Consider the following 18,712-nt stretch of genomic DNA (forward strand, 5'->3'; position numbering starts at 1 on the left):
TCTAGCAGTGCAAGCACCTCAACAAACTGATGATAAAATGAGAGGATTAAGTCTCTTAGGATTTTTATTTGTTTGTTTCTTTGTTTTTTTACTTGTCCTCATTTTTCTCCTGTCTTACATTGGATTGGTCCTATAAACTGCAGCCACACTCACATTCTCCCTTTGAAAGGCAGTAATATATATGCCAAATCTATAAAGACAAGCAGCACAGGTGAGAGGACAGGGTCCTTTCAGGTCTCATGAAGACCTAGCTCATGAGTCAGAGTAACGTTTTTCAGCTCCAATAGTATCAAAGATTGTTACATGATCAGAATCAGGTATGAAGAACCTGTAGTGCTATGTAAATAATAAGCAAGGTGTAAACAAACAATAAGAAATTTGAAATGAAAAATGTAAATTGAATGGGGGAGGAACTAATTAATACATTTATAATTAAAAAAGGCCATACATACAACATTGTAAAATCAACCAGTAGTACTTTATACCAAGACTGCCTAGCACATAATAGCTAGACACGAAATGCCAAAATGTTTAAGTCCTGCCTTTGTGCAAAATTGTGCTAAAAACCACACATGAGATCTGTTAAAAACTACCTATGAAGCTAATCCATCCACCTGTTCTTTGTTCCCTAGTGCATCCCCTGGTGACAGTGTTTGTTGAAGTGACTCCTGTAGTTGGAGAGTCTGAGGAAGTCATGGCAACCTGTACTACTGCTGGTGCCCGACCTCCAGCAAACATCTCGTGGCATCTGGGTTCCTTTAGTGACTCAATGAAAACAGTGACAAACTCTACAGTCCATTCTAAAGGAACCTACACAACCACTAGTCATCTTATTGGCATTCCCTCCAGACATGCCAATCAACAGCAGGTCCAGTGTGTGGTCAGTCACATAACAGGGGATCAGACAGTCAACTACACTATACACATCCACTGTGAGTTACTAAAGAATTAAAAAAAAAAACATAGTGGAAATGTAGCAGCAGCTGCTACATGCAGAGATGTTTTATTATAAGATTGAAAACATATAAATATTTGAACCATTTGACCTGCCCATACCAATGACTGGACTGGAAAATCACTTGTAATCTCAACTATAGCTGAAAGTGCAGAGCAGTTTTTGTTTTTAATTTTGTCAATTTATTATTCTTACTTTTAAAATTTTATGTGTGTTTCGGGTTGTCACTCAGATCCCCCTGAATCAGTGAAAATAATTCCTGTCGAACATACCACACAAGGTCGGGAGTTTCATTGTGATGTAGAAGCCAATCCAAAACCAGATTTCACCTGGATCAGGTAGTAACTATGTCCTCACCTTTGATCCAAACTTACTACCTGAACTAAAGAGATGTCATCCATACAGTCTAAAGCAAGAGAGAAGTGAATTCAGCATTTGTTGTTAATTGGCATCAATGGAAAATAAGTGCGTGACCAGAGGTTCATAGATTCACCGATCTGGCGCAGTGTTCTGTTACTGGAATGTACAATAATATTTGTGTGTTTGTGCAACTAATATGCAGCTAAAATCTTACAAGCGTGTTGTTGATATGTTTTGTGTGAAAATCCCAAACTGGTATGAATGTAAAATACATAGTTTTGCTGCAAGTTTAATTTTGTCATGTAGTACACAGTATATCATAACAAATTAACCCCACATTAACACATGCATTGGCAATACCATCCTTTTCCTGGTAGGGAAAATCACGGTCCTCCTGCAGGCGCACAGGGAGACAGACTGACTCTTCCTAGCCTGAGTCCAGACCTGAATGGTCTGTATATCTGTAAGGCCTCAAACCAGTATGGAGAAGCATCAGGTTCAGTCTATGTATATGTGAGTTTGGGTGAGTCATCTTTGTGAATATTTTTTATTAAATCATTGTTTAGGATGGACTAGGATGAATATTATTCATATATACTTCATATTACCTTGGTACACACACTCTCTCTCTCTCTCTCTCTCTCTCTCTCTCTCTGTCCCTTTGTGTTTTCCTAGAGACCCCCAAAATTGCAGTCATCTGTCTTGTGCTCCTCAGCCTCGTCATAGTCATTGGTTTACTATGGTGGATAAAATCTAAAAAGTATCTTGGGTAACAACATTTACTTTCACGTACAGAATAAAAATATAAGAATAAGTCCTAATTTTTGGGCAAAAATTCAAGGTGTAGTTAAAATGTTTCCAGATAGTTTTGGTAACAGAATAACTGAAGTGCTTTTAGCAGACTGATACACAAACACACACACTCACACTCACACATTAATAGTGCTGCAAACTAGGGTTGAGCCGGTGGACGTTGCTATCATCCATCGCCGAGGGCCATCAGTCGTCATGATGTTAAGCCCAGCATTGTTATTCCAAACACCTGCCCCCGCCCCCGGTCCACACCAACAGTGGGATGCACCCTGCCACACACACACACACACACACACACGCACTATAATTCCAGCGTCTGTGCTATAACGTAGAAAAATATCATTTTATTTAAAATATTTATTACTTAGTTATTATTCATTACTTATTTGCTGCGAAGTTGAGCTGTAGAGCTGGTGTTTATGTATTTTAAGGAGAGTCAGCCAGAGAGCAGAAAAATGAAGGATGGGTTTATTCTTATTGTTACAGAAGCTCCTTGCGGCTGATTTACCACAGGAAAAAACAGCTTCTTATTTAATCACACTATTCACTGCCCAGTGAAAGCAAGTTTTAATTTGGGTGCAAACATAAAAATTATTTTTAAATCTACCTGGTTCGCGCCTGCCTCAGTAAATCATGGGGCAAGTCTTTATTTGTATCACAAAACTGAGGATTAAAACTTAACTACTGAGTGAACTCCCCCATTCTCTCCTATACCTATATTAAACAAATCATTCCTAATCGTTATACTGTTATTAACCCTTTTTTCACCATGTCTCACCCTGCACATTTAACTGAGGATATTTCATGTTTAGTATGTTTTTTCCCCTTATTTTCCCTTTTTTTTAGCTTTTTATTTTCCTTTTTTATTTTATTTATAGATACATACAAACATACAGACCAACATATAACAGAAAACATATCACAAAACATCACATCAATCCGACCTGTGCACCACTATATTACAGTTTGATAATAATAATAACAACAATAATAATAATAATAATATCAATAATAATAATAATAATAACAATAATAGTCACCATCATCATCATCGTCGTCGTCATTTGTATAGTTATAATAGTTTATAATCGTAAGTGATAGCAGTTAGAATAGTACTAGTAACAAAATTATCAATGATATTATTATTATTATTATTATTATTATTATTATTATTAATGATAATAAAAGTCATGGCAATAGATAATAAGAAAAAAGAAAAAGAGAAGAAAAAAAGAAGGAAGGAAAGGAGAGCAAGGGGGTCAATTTGTTGGAAAGAAAGAAAAATGCCATAATTGACCAATCAGAATTGAGTATTCATCAAAGCTGTGTAATAAAGTCCCTTTATAGGAGTAGCCCATAAGATGACCCCCCCCCCCTCCACACCAATGCCATTGTCCATCACGATGTTTCACTTTAGACGTTGTTATATGCCAGACAACGCCCAACCCTACTGCAAGCTGTTCTCTGGTATTTCAGGTTACATTTACCGTTTTCTACGCAACGACATTCGCCTCGCAGAGGAATCCAAGAAAGGGTATGTCCAACAGGTTTCCACACATTTTCACGTCTACATCTTAGCTATTGAGCTGCTGTGAGTGTTTTAATCTGTTAATCCAGATGGAATCTCTTTGTTTTTCAGGGAGACAGTGGAGCTGCTGGCCGTGTGGTTGAAGAGAAAGAGGGGGAGGAAGGTGTTTCCATGACTCAAGAGCAGAATCCCACATCACTCTGATTCAGTCTTTAACAAACGGGGATTAGGGTAACTTCTTCTTTTGACGTGTCTGTCCTCAAACACAGAGATGTCAATAATGGACTAAAGACTATTTACAGAGAGAACAGAATACGGCAGCTAACAATTCAGTGATTGTGTACAATTAGTTTTCTCCGTATAGTTTTTAGGAAGTTTAGGATTAGATTGCATCCTGAGCCGTTAAATAAGTAGTGTACATTATAATATTGTGTGTATTTAAGTGTTGCCTTATTTATACTGTAGCCTTTTCTTTCCTCTTCTTGGGACTCTACCATGTCGAGGTGAACAGGCAACAGGGTCTCAGTCAGACTTTGTCCTTCACTTCCAGGAGTTAGTCTCAAAATGCCAGAACACGCCTTGAAAATATAACTACATTTAAATAGTCGTTGATAATGTTGAGTACTACCAGGTGACACTATGTTATTTTATGGGGGAACTGTTAGTCAAATTGCAAGAGACTTTGCAAGCCAAATGAGAAATGCAGTGCAGCCTAGCTGCTCCCAGATCAATCTGTAGTTATATTCAGGTATAAGTAAAGCTAACCTTCACAGAGGCAATGCTAATGTGAGGATGTTTCAGCTTGCATTACTTACTTAAACACAGTAACACTCCTTTTCTCTGGCTGGACAGGATAGAACAGTATCACAGTTGAACTACAAAAGGATCTTTATATCTCCATAACACAAATGTTTGGACTACACAATTATTTTTGTACTGCATCATTTTTCTTTTTTGAAAGCAATAAGTTTAGATTCTGCTTTGTCTCTTCTTTTTATTACCATTACATTTCATTACAGACTTTGGGATGCTTGGAATGATCAAGATGTTTGCTATTTTTGTCATTTCTTCTCATGTTCATACAACTTTCACTCATTAAAAATGAATCAGCATTTGAGACACATCGCATACAGATCTCTACATAGAAATCAGGATTTTACACATATACATTTCTCACAGAGATGTGTATTAATGTTGTCTCTGGCTGTGGTCTTGTGTGTATCGTTTTTCTTTGAGGCACTAACTGAATTCTTCTGTAGTTTGTCTGTGATGTATACTGCTTCTCTGAGGTTTTCATGGTCTATTACTCTTTTTACTGTTTTTATGTTCTCATGACTCACACAACACACTCCTGGTACATGTGAAGTACTTGGTGGATTGAAGCTCATTCAGACCTTGTTGCTCATTTGCGATATTTATTTCTGTGATAGTCATAATGATGTGTGTTTTGCTGTGTGCTTCTTTGCAGTTTTATGTTGATGTTTGTTTTTTCACTTCTGGAAATTCTGATTAATCATAACAGGGTGTGGTGTACAAAAGTTATCTTGTGTTACGTTTTAAATACATTTGCATTTCTTATTGGCCATTTTTAAACTTTGTTTCAGACCCAAGTACATCTCAGTACTAGTGAGACAGTTATACATGGTATTAAGAGAAATAAATACAGATTTTGTCATTTTCCTAATCCCTAAATGGAAAAAAACTTCTCCGAAACTGCTCCTTCTTTAAAAACCGCAGTGAAAGCAGGTGCGGTGATAAAGGGTTTAACTGTTCAACTGAATTTAACTGCCACTTTCTTTCCAGACGCAGAGTGGAGGAGGCTTGTCCAATCCTTTGTTTAAATGGGTGTCGTTTTGCATAGGTTAAAATGGGGGGAACTGAGCCCTGTGTTTCAGATCGTCAGCAGGTTCTCTTTTTCTTTTCTTTTTTTTTTCAAAGCTAGCACTTCAAGTTAGGATTTGCAAAAGCTGACACATTAAAATGACAATGAAGCCACAGACTTTGCATCTGAGAAAGACGATTCAGTAAAATTTAAAAATGCTTTATATGAACGATGCTTGCTGAGATAAATAAGGATTTGTTTTCCAGTTTTACATGGTCATGGGGGACTGCACACGCTGTATACATACAGTGTAAAAAAGCATCATGAATACATAAAATAGACATTTTGATATGTTTCTGAAACCATACATGCTTACGGTTATAATTTTCATATTTTAACTGAATAAAAAACAATAGAAAGGATGACCACACTTAGGCATTTTACAGAGAACTATTCTTGTGAAAGACCAAGGCGGTTTGTCAGGCGGGAACAGATGTCCTTTGAAATGTTTGATTTGCAGTATGCATGAAGTTCAAGGTTATGCACAGGGACTTCCCACAGTGGATGGGCTTGAGATATGCGTAACGGAAAACAGTGATGTAATCTCATAGGTGCAGATTTTGTGAGAACTTTCATGAAATTCCTCCTCTCTTTCTGCCTGTATCTTAATCTCATATTACATTAAAGGGGATGTTCACCATGGACTCAGTATAACCTTCACGAATAAAGCAGACGATGCCAAGTACAACCTCTCATAGCTTTGTGTAAGTTTATGAGAAATTTCACCTGGACTGATATGAGGCATGTAAGTAAAGCCCTTGCAAGCTTGTGCCCTTTTCTGCTTAGACTCTATTCACTGATGTCAACACACCACAAATGTCCCTACAAATAACTCTGCAGTCCTTCCCACCCCCCTTATCAGTGAACCTCAAAGTTTCCTGTGAGAGTTGCGCGGTAAAATGTGTTCTGATGAGTGGATTAGCCAAGTGTGACTTTAAGCTGTGATCTATGGCTGACTAACCAACCTCTCAACAGTTCATACTCCTACATACACCCAGCCTCTTGAGTCCAGTCAAACTGTGAGGTCCTCTGCAGATATAGACACAATATTGTATCAGTCAAGAAAAGTGGAACGAAAGGAAACAGAGAATGAAACACTGTGTGCATAAATACACACTAACTGGAGAATTACAAAAATACAGCGTGACATTACTGAGCAGGATTGTCTTTATGCTCACATGTTAGTGCTACTTCCTCATGGGAAGTTAAAAAAAAGCGTGTTATTGCATCACTTCTTGTTGTGTTGGACTATCAAATGCACTGCAGAAGATGGCAGAAAGTGATACAGGTTTTACTGCTTTGTTTTGAAAATAACTCTGAACGTAAAATAATATTGTGTGACAGTTCATGTTAAGAACTGAGCCAGTCAAGCTCTGTCCTTGGTCAGATTCTAATGTACTTTACTCTGAAAAAAAAAAAAACAATTAGTCTACCAACTGTTTGCTGTGCTACATATATTGACATTCGCGTCCAGTCACATGTTTGAAACGCTGTTGTGTTAACATAGCCCATTGGCCTAGAGGAGAACTGGTCATGGCTCAGAGGGAGAAAGAAACAAATAGATGCAAACTCTGCCAGCTGGCAGATGGTGTTGAAATGTGACACCCGTGTCCCCACCTGCCCTCCATTCAAGGACTGTCTTTGTTAGTGGGTTGATCCTGGTTACTGCGTCTCCAATTTTCTGCATAAGTTTGTAGTGGTTTATCTGCCATGTACCAAAGTTCTCCTGTTCCTATAACTTGTATGGACTCAATTCTGCAAGCAGTCATGTCCCGTTGCCCTCTGTGTTTGTTATATGAGATGTGTGCATTGTAAATAGCGACTTAATCTCGTGTTTGAGTCCTTTTGGGGAGTTATCAGATTAGGTCTCCTAAACGTTTAACCTTTATTTTAAACCCATATGACATTAAATAGCACATCTGTGGGAAAAAAGGGCATGAACAAATACTGGTTTATTGAAATGACACCTGAGGAAAAGCTGTGTTTACAACTTAATTAGATCTTTGAATAATAATTGTCCCAATTAAGTGTGCCAAGAAGATGATTTTCAGTAAATGAAAATTTGAAGTGAAGGAAATCAAAAATGAAGTTTTCGCCACAGAGAGCCTTGTTCAGCTCCCATTAAAGGGAACATATAATATTACATGATATTTATATTTTCGGTTACAGGCATGTCAGCGCAAAGTCCTTTGAATATTTCTTTTCCTCAGGACTTGTGAAATCTTGCCCCAAAATGTGGCTCCTCATTGTTCACTGTTTTATATTATTTAAAACAAAAACTGAAAACTGAAGTTGAGAGACCGCTTTTTAGCCACATACCAGGTACCAGTTTACCATGGCTTAAGAAAGAGCCAGTATGAACTCATACACCTACACTTTTAGCTTTATGTGAAAAGAGGTTTGTCTGAAGTATTTTAATATTAACTTCTAAATATTTCACCCCTAAAAGCACCGTTGCCCAACCATATGCTGAAATGCTGCAAAGAAAAGTCAGCATATGACATATGTTTGGACCAAAGGTGATCTAACCCGAGAAACATGTTAAAAATGCAGAATATGAACATAAGAGAAAGGGCTTTTGCTGCATAACCCTTATTACAATCACATGTGCCAGATTCTTCCACTGATCACGATACAAAATGGATGGGTGGGCTCATGGAGGGGTTACAGGTCACAGAGCAGGTCGTTCAGCTGAGTGTTGGACAGTGGCCTCACTTTATTTGTTTGGAGGAACAACTTCCAAACCACTGAACTGTTTATCCGTCTCTTACCAGTACGCACTGTCAGCTTTATATGTTCTGTTCACTGTGACTCCCAAGTGCTTCTCGGTTCATTCAGACAACATCACAGCTAAATGTTCAACCAACAAAGTTAACTCACCTGCTCTAAGGCCCACCTCAAGACTACAAGAACCGCTGCGAAATAATTATCTAATAAAATAAGTTTGTTGTACTCTTTCTGATAAGTTTTCATGACAAGGAGCATTTCAACCTAGGGAGGATGGAACGTCTTCAGAGGGTAAATAACATGGGCTTTAAACACTGAATGGGGTTTGATAGAAGGTTATATACATTCATTAGTGTTTGTTAAGAAATTCAAGTTATGAAGCCTTGAAGAGAAAATGAGAGAAGTGGCTCTTTGGACTCACAAACGTGTTCCCCTTTTGGTAAAATTAAAACAGGAAACTGGTCGCTGAAATAACTAGCCATAAAAACCAATGACAAACTGTCCCTACCACAATGACTAATGTCTGCTGATAGCATGTCTATGACTCAATTTAATCTGCCATAAAATGCACGCAACTAAGACAGATGTTTAACATGCCTTTTTATTGAACCATTACAGAATCGCTTTAAGAGAAACTACACCCTCTTTATTAGCTAAATACCGAAAAAGACGTAATGAACATAAACCCAAGCTTATGCCCTTCTGTAATCCATCAATACCTCTGTATATTTATATATAAAATATATTTATGGAATATTATCCTGTCTACGTTTAGTCATTCTCTGTCAATTCAACCAAGTACAACTTAGCCTAACAGCACAGAGGCATAGTGGTTAGCATGGTGACCTCACAGGAAAAGGATTTGGTTTTCTGTTCCACATAGGGCTCCTCTCACTGTACAACTTATTTTCTGTCCTCTCTGTGTTTGCAGAGGGGTGTATTCTGGTTTCGTACATTAGCCAGCATGCATGGTATGCAGCAGGTGTTCCCAATATTTTGTCAGGTTTGAATGGAGAACTGGATCCAAAAGCAGATTTAGTTCAATTATTTAATGAAGAGGAGACCTCACTCAGAAGTAACACAAAAATCTCCAGTCTTGGCAGGAAAACACAAAAACTGCACCCTAAATTGCAGAAGACCAAGAAACAAGGGGGAAAATACAATCCAAAGAAATCTAGGTGCAGGAAAAGGCAGGCGACTTTCCCAAACAGCAGACAGAAAACCACAATCCAAAAACTGGCAGGGTTCAAACAGGCAGAATACAAAAGCAGGTTAACAGTATAGATGGACACAGTCGAGAGGCTGGAACAATCTGACAAACAGAGACTACTAGAGGAAGATATAAATAGGCTAAGTGATACAAACAAAAGGAGAAACAGGTGAACTCAGAGGGCGGGAAACACACAATGGCAGGAAGTTGAACACAAGTGAGGGGCGGGGTCAGAAGCACAAGGAAAACCAAAACAAACAAAAGCACATGGTAAAACAAAACACAGAATGACCAGCAGGAGGCCACAGAGTGACGAGTGACTGAGTCCAAGTAGAGGTTCTGACATATTTGCACTAGAGCAGAACTTTTATCTGGTTGCCAGGCACTGTATGACAGCTGCCCAGTGCTCTAAAGCACTTAAGATGGGTTGATGCAGGAAAGAACTCATTCATGGGGAACCATAAAAGGAAACCTAACTTATGAGACTCTAATCACAATTCCAAAAGAAAGGAGGGTTTGACCGTGGTGGGAAGATATGTCACAAATGAACGCTTCACCAGAAGTGATTGTGTACACAACTGTGTACGTGATTGTGTATGCGAAGGCAGGACCAGACGTGATTGTGTATGCGATTAAAAAACATCCTGTGCGTTTGTGTTTTGAAGTTGTTAGACAACGTCTTCTTCTTGTTTCAGAAAAATGAAACATAGTAATAAGATAGTCCTTGAAGCTACCCAATGAAGTCTTGTCTTTGTGTGTCTGTAACTGTATCTGAGCACATACAAGTAGAAATGATAATAGCTTTATTAATATAACTGTGATCAGATTATCATATGTAAATATAATTATCCTTTATTCCATAGAATGTGACATATTCATTCTATTAATCTAATTATTAATGACATCATTCATCAGCATCTTCAGGTTTAGCAGTTTCTTACATAGTTTCCTTCACGTTCCATTAATGCATACACATTAATTTTGTGTCACCTGAAGTTTCACACTTGCTACAAAATCTTTTCATAACTGTTCATTCAAATTATTCATCAAAAGTTATCGTTTTGCAGACACATAAGTCCTGAATAAGAATAAAGACGTATTTGGTCTGTTTAAAAAATATAATAATTTAAACGATTTGTTTGTCGATAGCGGAAATGATCCGGTTGTGCGCTTCAGCTCGTTAAGCGTTCTTAAATACAATATCCGCAGAGAAAACGCTCTGACTACATTCTCAAGCTTTTGGATATAGTTAGTGCTGAAGGAACGAACTAGCTATAATCGTGGAAGGTTCTGAGTCTCTGACCATCATTTTAGGCAGGTTCTAGCTCGTTAAGCGTATATGCACAGAGAGAACGCTTAATCAATAATTAAAATATTTCCCCTCTGACTACGTTCTCAAGCTTTTGGATGTACTTAGTACTATGGAATAGCTACAGATGTGAGGAGTTCGGAGTGTTTACCTGTCATATTTGGTACTTTAAACCGCGTTTTAGACTGTCATTCATGTTTACAGTTAGTGGATTTTGCGACTGGACCCGTGCAGTAGACACTGGGAAAGGGCTTAATAAACACCCAGCGTCAAAAGAACACCACATTTGTGATGCTATGTGGAGGAACAAGGAGATTCAGAGCGGTAAAGAAATCTCAATTTTAATCAATGCAAAACAGTTACAACGCAAGAGATACTACTTGTCCTCATTAATCGATGTCGTCCAGAGATGTCAAAAGTATAAGTAGAGATATTCTTGCTTAAAGAACTAGGCTATTCTAAGTAATGTTAAAATAGCCCTACGGATGAAATATCATTACGAGTAAACTAGTCACTCATTTACAATTTACAAAAACGGTTGTCAGTTTAACTCGGCTTAGAATACTTTTTTAGCAGGAGTACCTCTACTTTTACTTTTGCCATCTGATGTCGTCGAGTTCGTTGAATGAACCAGCTACCTGTTAGCGGTGACCATGATGATTTCCATTGTATGGCTTATTCTGCGCAATGGTGATTGTCCATAGGCTATGTGTCGGATTTATCTGGTTAACGATCAAGTAAACACTGTTAATAACGTGGTAAGACGCGTAGAAATTTGAAAGATAATTAATGTTATTATGCGATGAGGCTGATCCCATTTGTGCCGTGAATTTGTGTATGCCTGCATGTCTTTGGACTGTGGGAGGAAATCGGGGCTCCCGCAGGAAACCCACACCGACTAGGAGAACATGCAAAACGCGCGATGAATGCATCACTGTGGCTTTTCTTTTGGAGAGGTTTTTCCCAGAGTTCTGAGCGACCAAAAACATTTGCTGTGCCTTGAAATTTCACATGAGCAATGTTACCCTCTGGATGTTTCTCAAACCTCTGTAAAAACAACTTCTTTTTAAAGTCTTTGTAACGGCAATTCTGTGTTCAATCACTTCGACCGCCGTTATTATTACGTGTTGCGTCAATCGCATTCTTATTTAACGGGACGCTATTCCTTTGTTGTTCGCTGATAGTGAATCTATATTTTACAAAGATGTCACTAACAACATGAAGCTGAAGACCACATGAGAATGTCAGAGGCTTGAAACAATGAGGCTGGCGTCGCTCTGTCTTCATCTGCTATTTTTGTTTTTTACAAGCATGACTAAAGGTATTCAACTAACCACTTTTCACTTTTTTTGGGCACTTTAAAGCTGAAGTAGGCCTATCTCCATATTTCACTGCGGGTGTCATCTTTGTCAGTGAGTGTAGATGCTGATTGTACTGCTGTCATCAAATCTACTTCCTTAACGGTCTACTCAAGAACTTTTCTCTCTACAGCTTATACACTCACAGTGTTAAACATTGAATAAAATTTGCTGCTTAGTGTGTCGCTAAGACTGGAGTGAAGAAAGACAGTGTATAGGGGCCATATGCCTATGAAATGCTTGTTTTGTGTTTGTATTTGCGCATCTACTTCTGGGTTTGTCGTGCATGTCAGGTGGGTGTAGGTGCAGGCAGCATTTGAAGAATGGGGGGATTCACCTTTTCACCGGTATTGCAGCATGAAGAGGGGATGAGTGTCATGACTGTGGGTGTAATTCCTCTTTTTGGGCCATTGGGGTCCTCAGTCTTTCTGTTGTCCTTGTCACATGTTCAGTTTCCCTAATGTTCATTATTGTTGTATGTGTATCACCTGTGTCTTGTCTTGTCTGTCTATTTAAACCATGGTCTTTTGTTCATCCGTTGCTTAGTCTTTGAGCCATTTTCCCTGCGTTCTAGAGTCCGGTTTCATGTAAGACATCTGAGTTCTTGTTTTTTGTTGGACTGTGTAGTGTTTTTTCTGTTTGAAGAAATGCTTTCGTTTGCCTTTTTGGATTGAACCTGTTTTTCACTTTTTGGACTAGTTTTGCTTGTTTTTTTAAAAAGCATTTTGCCTAAGTTTTTTTCCCCTGTTTTGATCTCATGTTCTTTTTTTCCCTTTTTGGATTGAGCTGTCTCTTTTTGGACTTGAGATTTTGTTTTTCATTAAAATCTTTTTGAGATCAAACCTATGCTCCAGTGTCTGACTCTGCATCTGGGTTCACCCTAGTCCTGGGTGGAGCGTTCACTGGTTGTTTGTCTTCTGCCCTGGCAACCTGGGTTCGAAGCCCACCTGGTCCGGCCTTGTGACAGATGAGTAGGGGGTGTGTACTTTTTGTAGACCACATTTACTGTACGTTCACACTGAGAGCCGCGAGAGCGTCAAAAGTCGCTCAACCCTCCCTGCCAACAACGCTGTTGAACACTGTGGACGATCTGACGTTGATGAAATAGGCGGGTACAAGTTCCTTTGCAAATCTTGGTTATGCAAATGAAGGGGCCACAAAGCAAACAAACAGGTCGAGCGGTATCTTTGTGCTGACTGACCACCAGTAGGCTATAAGTTAACCTTATGAAATATTTTAAATGTGAAGGTGAGAAATCGATCGATGACAGAAATTAACAATTCTAATTACATATTTCGTAACAAAATAAACTAATGAAATACACTACTTAAAAGCTTTTTTTGTTGTGTGTCTTTTGTGTTAATACTAGGCTAGGTCAAATTCCAGCATGGAGTTTTCCAGCATAGGACACATTTACTAGCCGTGGTCTTTAATTGACAGTAACGTTTGTGCATAACCTACATTACAGTAACTGTGGTCCTGTTCCTGATTGAAGTCTAGTGACTAATTAGTGTAAATGGTCAAGTCCGTATTGTTTTGAGCCAACGAATTGCATTCCCGCTTAAAAACAAGCGTTCAGGAGCGAAAATGTTGCCTATAAAATGTGTTCAGCTTCATATCAAATTCATCTTATCACTGTGGACAACCGAGAGGTTGTTGTGTTCGGTGCGGCTTTATTTTACCTGAGGCGATGACGTCAGAGATCCGACTGGGTTCAGCTGATTCTTCGGGCTCGTGAGCAGCGCGGGAATATCACCGGCTGGTGCGGGAGTTAGGGCTGGATGACGGCACGTTCCAGTCATACTTTAGGCTTGACAGGAGCCAGTTCGACAGCCAGCTGTCTAGAGTCGGGCCCGGATGGCCAGGCTGGACACCAACTGTCGGCGCGCTATTTGTCCGGCTGAGCGGCTGGCAATTGGTCTCCGGTGAGTTTATAAATTTTTGTGTGTTTGTGCTTTAAATGGTTCAGTTGCCTGGACATTAATTTCAGTGTTTAATGGCTATTTACTGTTTGGTAATATAGCATAACGCTGTATTTTTGCTAGCTCATTTTGCCTTACTGTAATTTTTTTTTTTTTCCCAGATACATGGCCACTGGTGGTTCCTACCACACCATAGCTTTCAGCTACCGTGTCGGAGTTAGCACCGTGGCAGGTATTGTTGTAGAGGTTGCCAGGGCCATATGGGACGCCTTAGTGTCAGAGTTCATGCCAGTCCCCACCACTGAGGACTGGCAAAGCATCGCTACTGACTTTCTCTATTGGTGGAACTTCCCCAACTGTCTTGGGTCCATCGATGGGAAACATGTGGTGATCAGGGCTCCTGACAACTCAGGGTCCCTGTTCCACAGTTACAAGGGGACTTTCTCGGTTGTGCTCCTGGCAGTGGTAGATGCCCACTACTGCTTCCGGGTAGTGGATGTGGGCAGCTACGGGAGGACAAGCGATGGTGGTGTGCTGGCTAACTCCACCTTCGGCCAGGCACTCCGAGATGGGACCCTGGGCCTGCCACAGCATGCTGTGCTGCCAGATGCAGAGCATTTGGGACCACAGCCATTTGTGTTTGTGGCAGATGAGGCTTTTCCGCTCCGTCGAGACCTCATGCGGCCTTTTCCAGGAACCAACCTCTCCAGCAGGCACAGAGCTTTCAACTACAGGCTGTCACGTGCAAGGCTGATTGTTGAGAATACCTTTGGTATTCTTACAGCTCCGTGGTGGATGTACAGAAGAGTCATTGGCATCAGCCCTGCCAACATGGACACCTGTGTGAAGGCTACCTGTGTCCTGCATAACTTCCTGAGGAGGACTGCAAGCACCACCAGGACGCCCATACCATCGGCTGGAGACAGAGAAGCTGCTGGCCTACAGGAGGTCACCCGAGTGGGCAGCAACAACTCCACACGGGAGGCCATCCGTGTCAGGGAGACATTTGTTTCCCATTTCTCTGCAGAATGAGCTGTCCCCTGGCAATCAGTGGCATAATTCATGTCTACAAATGGCTCTTTTAAGAGCCACCAATAACTCAAAAAAAACATTATTTCCATTTTCAGCACAATATTATTATGTGATTAATAATTTAATTACACAACTTACCAATTGTTGCTGATAATCTGCTCCATAAGGGGGAAAATTATCAGAGGTACTCTCTTGGCTAATAATTTTGCACTGAAATATCACGTGACAATGTAATGAACGTGATATATGTGTCCAAGATTAAGTGGTTCCGTTTAGTACAATATTTTCTACATTGACGTATTGTTAGAAAGAGACAACACCCGCTCACCCTACACCTTTTCAATTAGAATATGATAGATTTGAAAATAAAACACATATAACCAGAAATGTTTTCAAAAAATGTACTATAATAACCACAAAATGGAGACAGAAGAACTGTGAGGGAGAGCACAAGGTGCAGCTGAGCACTGCGAGGGAAATAAGCTTACTAACACCCCTCACAGCCTTATCAGCTGCATCCCGTTTCTCTCTCCTCACTGTTCAGTGTCTCCAGCCTCCAGACATTTTGCGCCTCCTCAAGGACAAGGTCCTAAAGTCCTCCAGCACACTCCTAAAGAATAAGCTGTCGCTGTCCTCTGGAGCAGGGCTGGGAGGGCGAGCTTTGCTGCTAACAGCCTCAAGAGCTATTAGCAGCCTCTCCTCAAACTCAGCGCTGTTTGGTGCTGTATTTAAGCCTAATGCCATTCATCGTTATTTTTGCCAGCTAAGCAAAGCCTGGATTTATTATTTGTAGTGAGTTAACGGTGCAGAACTCCCTCACTTACTGTACGTTCACACTGAGAGTGGCGAGAGTGACAGAGCGACAGTAAATCTGAAATGCACATTTTAAACTTTAGCTACATAAGCACCGTTGATGTGAACCTAGTTAAACAATTTTTTTTACCAGCACATCATACATTGCCAAGAGTTCACACAGACTTTGCTTAGCTGGCAAAAATAACGATGAATGGCATTAGGCTTAAATATGTACAGTAGCACATACAGCTATGCCATTTTAGACATAGCATGCAGACAAGCTATTCTGAAATATGAATAATGGGGTATTCATGGAATATGTGTTCTCTATCGTATCGTTTTTCACTAGTTGATGAATATAAAAAGCGCTGGAAGTCGCTCAGGAACACATAAATGAAAGAGAGGAGAAAGGAGGCAGAGAGGAAGAGAAGTGGAGCAGGGGCAAGCGGTACCTGGCCATGGCGCTACAGTGGGGTCATGGGCTTCCTCAACCCCTTCCTGGAAGAGAGAGCAACTTCCACTAATATGGGGGGGGGGGGGGGGGGGGGGGGGTTGGGGTAACCATGACTCCAGAGGAGAGAGAGGATGTCATGGCCAGGCACAATCAGCCTGAACATCAGTGGGAGGCGAGTGAGAGAGAGGAAGGGAGTGAGAGAGAGAGGAAGGGAGAGAGCTGAATGACCATTGGGAGAGGAGCCAGAGCCAGAGCCAGAAACGCAGGAAGAGGTCAAACAGCGCTGAGTTTGAGGAGAGGCTGCTAACAGCTCTTGAGGCTGTTAGCAGCCTCTCCTCAAACTCAGCGCTGTTTGACCTATTCCTGCGTTTCTGGCTCTGGCTCCTCTCACAACGGTCATTCAGTTAAGCAAAGCTCGCCCTCCCAGCCCTGCTCCAGAGGACAGCGACAGCTTATTCTTTAGGAGTGTGCTGGAGGACTTTAGGACCTTGTCCTTGAGGAGGCGCAAAATGTCTGGAGGCTGGAGACACTGAACAGTGAGGAGAGAGAAACGGGATGCAGCTGATAAGGCTGTGAGGGGTGTTAGTAAGCTTATTTCCCTCGCAGTGCTCAGCTGCACCTTGTGCTCTCCCTCACAGTTCTTCTGTCTCCATTTTGTGGTTATTATAGTACATTTTTTGAAAACATTTCTGGTTATATGTGTTTTATTTTCAAATCTATCATATTCTAATTGAAAAGGTGTAGGGTGAGCGGGTGTTGTCTCTTTCTAACAATACGTCAATGTAGAAAATATTGTACTAAACGGAACCACTTAATCTTGGACACATATATCACGTTCATTACATTGTCACGTGATATTTCAGTGCAAAATTACTAGCCAAGAGAGTACCTCTGATAATTTTCCCCTTAAGGAGCAGATTATCAGCAACAATTGGTAAGTTGTGTAATTAAATTATTAATCACATAATAATATTGTGCTGAAAATGGAAATAATGTTTTTTTTGAGTTATTGGTGGCTCTTAAAAGAGCCATTTGTAGACATGAATTATGCCACTGGTTGCCAGGGGACAGCTCCCTCTGCAGAGAAATGGGAAACAAATGTCTCCCTGACACGGATTGCCTCCCGTGTGGAGTTGTTGCTGCCCACTCGGGTGACCTCCTGTAGGCCAGCAGCTTCTCTGTCTCCAGCCGATGGTATGGGCGTCCTGGTGGTGCTTGCGGTCCTCCTCAGGAAGTTATGCAGGACACAGGTAGCCTTCACACAGGTGTCCATGTTGGCAGGGCTGAGGCCAATGACTCCTCTGTACATCCACCACGGAGCTGTAAGAATACCAAAGGTATTCTCAACAATCAGCCTTGCACGTGACAGCCTGTAGTTGAAAGCTCTGTGCCTGCTGGAGAGGTTGGTTCCTGGAAAAGGCCGCATGAGGTCTCGACGGAGCGGAAAAGCCTCATCTGCCACAAACACAAATGGCTGTGGTCCCAAATGCTCTGCACCTGGCAGCAGAGCATCCTGTGGCAGGCCCAGGGTCCCATCTCGGAGTGACTGGCCGAAGGTAGAGTTAGCCAGCACACCACCATCGCTTGTCCTCCCGTAACTGCCCACATCCACTACCCGGAAGCAGTAGTGGGCATCTACCACTGCCAGGAGCACAACCGAGAAAGTCCCCTTGTAACTGTGGAACAGGGACCCTGAGTTGTCAGGAGCCCTGATCACCACATGTTTCCCATCGATGGACCCAAGACAGTTGGGGAAGTTCCACCGATAGAGAAAGTCAGTGGCGATGCTTTGCCAGTCCTCAGTGGTGGGGACTGGCATGAACTCTGACACTAAGGCGTCCCATATGGCCCTGGCAACCTCTACAACAATACCTGCCATGGTGCTAACTCTGACACGGTAGCTGAAAGCTATGGTGTGGTAGGAATCACCAGTGGCCAAGTATCTGGGAAAAAAAAAAATTACAGTAAGGCAAAATGAGCTAGCAAAAATACAGCGTTATGCTATATTACCAAACAGTAAATAGCCATTAAACACTGAAATTAATGTCCAGGCAACTGAACCATTTAAAGCACAAACACGCAAAAATTTATAAACTCACCGGAGACCAATTGCCAGCCGCTCAGCCGGACAAACAGTGCACCGACAGTTGGTGTCCAGCCTGGCCATGCGGGCCCGACTCTTGACAGCTGGCTGTCGAACTGGCTCCTGTCAAGCCTAAAGTATGTGCTGGAACCTGCCGTCATCCAGCCCTAACTCCCGCACCAGCCGGTGATATTCCCGTGCTGCTCACGAGCCCGAAGAATCGGCTGAACCCAGTTGGATCTCTGACGTCTTCGCCTCAAGTAAAATAAAGCCGCACCGAACAC

Source organism: Chanos chanos, chromosome 10 (assembly GCF_902362185.1).
Source record: "Chanos chanos chromosome 10, fChaCha1.1, whole genome shotgun sequence".
Classification (NCBI taxonomy): Eukaryota; Metazoa; Chordata; class Actinopteri; order Gonorynchiformes; family Chanidae; genus Chanos; species Chanos chanos.